At 47.6% G+C, this 4,006-nt stretch overlaps 1 non-coding gene across 1 annotated transcript; it reads right to left on the reverse strand.

Annotated features, from left to right (window-relative positions):
* Positions 1-621: 621 nt before the first annotated feature.
* Positions 622-693, reverse strand: Trnar-ccu (transfer RNA arginine (anticodon CCU)). Its single transcript has one exon. It is a non-coding gene; the product is annotated as a tRNA-Arg (tRNA).
* Between the last annotated feature and the right edge of the window lie 3,313 nt (positions 694-4,006).

The following is a 4,006-nucleotide window of genomic DNA, read 5'->3' on the forward strand; positions in this document are numbered from 1 at the left end:
CAGAAAGAAATGCCGGCAGTCTACAACGCCAAAGAAGGCATAGGGGAAGGTTAGACAATTTTTTTTTACCGTTAGTGACGTTACATTATTATTAATTTTTTATTAATTACGAGAGAAAGAAAGAAATAAAAACATGCGCCCAGAGTGGGGACCGAACCCACGCCTTTCGATTAGATCTCGAATGCCTTACCAATTCGGCTATCTGGGCGACTGTGTTCTGCTTCACTTTCTGGGGTATTTATATTTACTACAACTGTATCTGACGCTTGAGGGTGGTAGCCAGCGCCACTCAGACTACACGGGGAGAAGGGGACCTTCTTTTTCAACCCCCGGGGCGTGACGCGAACGTCTACAGCCGGTCATGAGCGGTCAACTGGCGGGAAGCCCTCTTATGCTACCTTGGCATCAAGGCTGCCAGAACCGAGGGCCCTCGCTAAGCTTTCGCGCGATAAAAGGTTTGGAAATGAGGGGCTCGTTAGGAAATACAGAAAGAAATGCCGGCAGTCTACAATGCCAATGAAGGCATAGGGGAAGGTTAGACAATTTTTTTTTACCGTTAGTGACGTTACATTATTATTAATTTTTTATTAATTACGAGAGAAAGAAAGAAAGAAAAACATGCGCCCAGAGTGGGGACCGAACCCACGCCTTTCGATTAGGTCTCGAATGCCTTACCAATTCGGCTACCTGGGCGACTGTGTTCTGCTTCACTTTCTAGGGTATTTATATTGACTACAACTGTATCTGACGCTTGAGGGTGGTAGCCAGCGCCACTCAGACTACACGGGGAGAAGGGGACCTTCTTTTTCAACCCCCGGGGCGTGACGCGAACGTCTACAACCGGTCATGAGCGGTCAACTGGCGGGAAGCCCTCTTATGCTACCTTGGCATCAAGGCTGCCAGAACCGAGGGCCCTCGCTAAGCTTTCGCGCGATAATAGGGTTTGGAAATGAGGGGCTCGTTAGGAAATACAGAAAGAAATTCCGGCAGTCTACAACGCCAAAGAAGGCATAGGGGAAGGTTAGACAATTTTTTTTTACCGTTAGTGACGTTACATTATTATTAATTTTTTATTAATTACGAGAGAAAGAAAGAAAAACATGCGCCCAGAGTGGGGACCGAACCCACGCCTTTCGATTAGATCTCGAATGCCTTACCAATTCGGCTATCTGGGCTACTGTGTTCTGCTTCACTTTCTGGGGTATTTATATTTACTACAACTGTATCTGACGCTTGAGGGTGGTAGCCAGCGCCACTCAGACTACACGGGGAGAAGGGGACCTTCTTTTTCAACCCCCGGGGCGTGACGCGAACGTCTACAGCCGGTCATGAGCGGTCAACTGGCGGGAAGCCCTCTTATGCTACCTTGGCATCAAAGCTGCCAGAACCGAGGGCCCTCGCTAAGCTTTCGCGCGATAATAGGGTTTGGAAATGAGGGGCTCGGTAGGAAATACAGAAAGAAATGCCAGCAGTCTACAACGCCAAAGAAGGCATAAGGGAAGGTTAGACAATTTTTTTGTTTTTTTTTACCGTTAGTGACGTTACATTATTATTAATTTTTTATTAATTACGAGAGAAAGAAAGAAAGAAAAACATGCGCCCAGAGTGGGGACCGAACCCACGCCTTTCGATTAGATCTCGAATGCCTTACCAATTCGGCTATCTGGGCGACTGTGTTCTGCTTCACTTTCTGGGGTATTTATATTTACTACAACTGTATCTGACGCTTGAGGGTGGTAGCCAGCGCCACTCAGACTACACGGGGAGAAGGGGACCTTCTTTTTCAACCCCCGGGGCGTGACGCGAACGTCTACAACCGGTCATGAGCGGTCAACTGGCGGGAAGCCCTCTTATGCTACCTTGGCATCAAGGCTGCCAGAACCGAGGGCCCTCGCTAAGCTTTCGCGCGATAATAGGGTTTGGAAATGAGGGGCTCGTTAGGAAATACAGAAAGAAATTCCGGCAGTCTACAACGCCAAAGAAGGCATAGGGGAAGGTTAGACAATTTTTTTTTTACCGTTAGTGACGTTACATTATTATTAATTTTTTATTAATTACGAGAGAAAGAAAGAAAGAAAAACATGCGCCCAGAGTGGGGACCGAACCCACGCCTTTCGATTAGATCTCGAATGCCTTACCAATTCGGCTATCTGGGCTACTGTGTTCTGCTTCACTTTCTGGGGTATTTATATTTACTACAACTGTATCTGACGCTTGAGGGTGGTAGCCAGCGCCACTCAGACTACACGGGGAGAAGGGGACCTTCTTTTTCAACCCCCGGGGCGTGACGCGAACGTCTACAGCCGGTCATGAGCGGTCAACTGGCGGGAAGCCCTCTTATGCTACCTTGGCATCAAAGCTGCCAGAACCGAGGGCCCTCGCTAAGCTTTCGCGCGATAATAGGGTTTGGAAATGAGGGGCTCGGTAGGAAATACAGAAAGAAATGCCAGCAGTCTACAACGCCAAAGAAGGCATAAGGGAAGGTTAGACAATTTTTTTGTTTTTTTTTACCGTTATTGACGTTACATTATTATTAATTTTTTATTAATTACGAGAGAAAGAAAGAAAGAAAAACATGCGCCCAGAGTGGGGACCGAACCCACGCCTTTCGATTAGATCTCGAATGCCTTACCAATTCGGCTATCTGGGCGACTGTGTTCTGCTTCACTTTCTGGGGTATTTATATTTACTACAACTGTATCTGACGCTTGAGGGTGGTAGCCAGCGCCACTCAGACTACACGGGGAGAAGGGGACCTTCTTTTTCAACCCCCGGGGCGTGACGCGAACGTCTACAGCCGGTCATGAGCGGTCAACTGGCGGGAAGCCCTCTTATGCTACCTTGGCATCAAGGCTGCCAGAACCGAGGGCCCTCGCTAAGCTTTCGCGCGATAATAGGGTTTGGAAATGAGGGGCTCGTTAGGAAATACAGAAAGAAATGCCGGCAGTCTACAACGCCAAAGAAGGCATAGGGGAAGGTTAGACAATTTTTTTTTACCGTTAGTGACGTTACATTATTATTAATTTTTTATTAATTACGAGAGAAAGAAAGAAAGAAAAACATGCGCCCAGAGTGGGGACCGAACCCACGCCTTTCGATTAGATCTCGAATGCCTTACCAATTCGGCTACCTTGGCGACTCTGTTTTGCTTCACTTTCTGGGGTATTTATATTTACTACAACTGTATCTGACGCTTGAGGGTGGTAGCCAGCGCCACTCAGACTACACGGGGAGAAGGTGACCTTCTTTTTCAACCCCCGGGGCGTGACGCGAACGTCTACAACCGGTCATGAGCGGTCAACTGGCGGGAAGCCCTCTTATGCTACCTTGGCATCAAGGCTGCCAGAACCGAGGGCCCTCGCTAAGCTTTCGCGCGATAATAGGGTTTGGAAATGAGGGGCTCGTTAGGAAATACAGAAAGATATTCCGGCAGTCTACAACGCCAAAGAAGGCATAGGGGAAGGTTAGACAATTTTTTTTTTACCGTTAGTGACGTTACATTATTATTAATTTTTTATTAATTACGAGAGAAAGAAAGAAAGAAAAACATGCGCCCAAAGTGGGGACCGAACCCACGCCTTTCGATTAGATCTCGAATGCCTTACCAATTCGGCTATCTGGGCTACTGTGTTCTGCTTCACTTTCTGGGGTATTTATATTTACTACAACTGTATCTGACGCTTGAGGGTGGTAGCCAGCGCCACTCAGACTACACGGGGAGAAGGGGACCTTCTTTTTCAACCCCCGGGGCGTGACGCGAACGTCTACAGCCGGTCATGAGCGGTCAACTGGCGGGAAGCCCTCTTATGCTACCTTGGCATCAAAGCTGCCAGAACCGAGGGCCCTCGCTAAGCTTTCGCGCGATAATAGGGTTTGGAAATGAGGGGCTTGGTAGGAAATACAGAAAGAAATGCCGGCAGTCTACAACGCCAAAGAAGGCATAAGGGAAGGTTAGACAATTTTTTTGTTTTTTTTTTACCGTTATAGACGTTACATTATTATTAAT

Source organism: Haemaphysalis longicornis, unplaced genomic scaffold (assembly GCF_048455015.1).
Source record: "Haemaphysalis longicornis isolate Haplotype H1 unplaced genomic scaffold, Haemaphysalis longicornis Haplotype H1 scaffold_4, whole genome shotgun sequence".
Lineage (NCBI taxonomy): Eukaryota > Metazoa > Arthropoda > Arachnida > Ixodida > Ixodidae > Haemaphysalis > Haemaphysalis longicornis.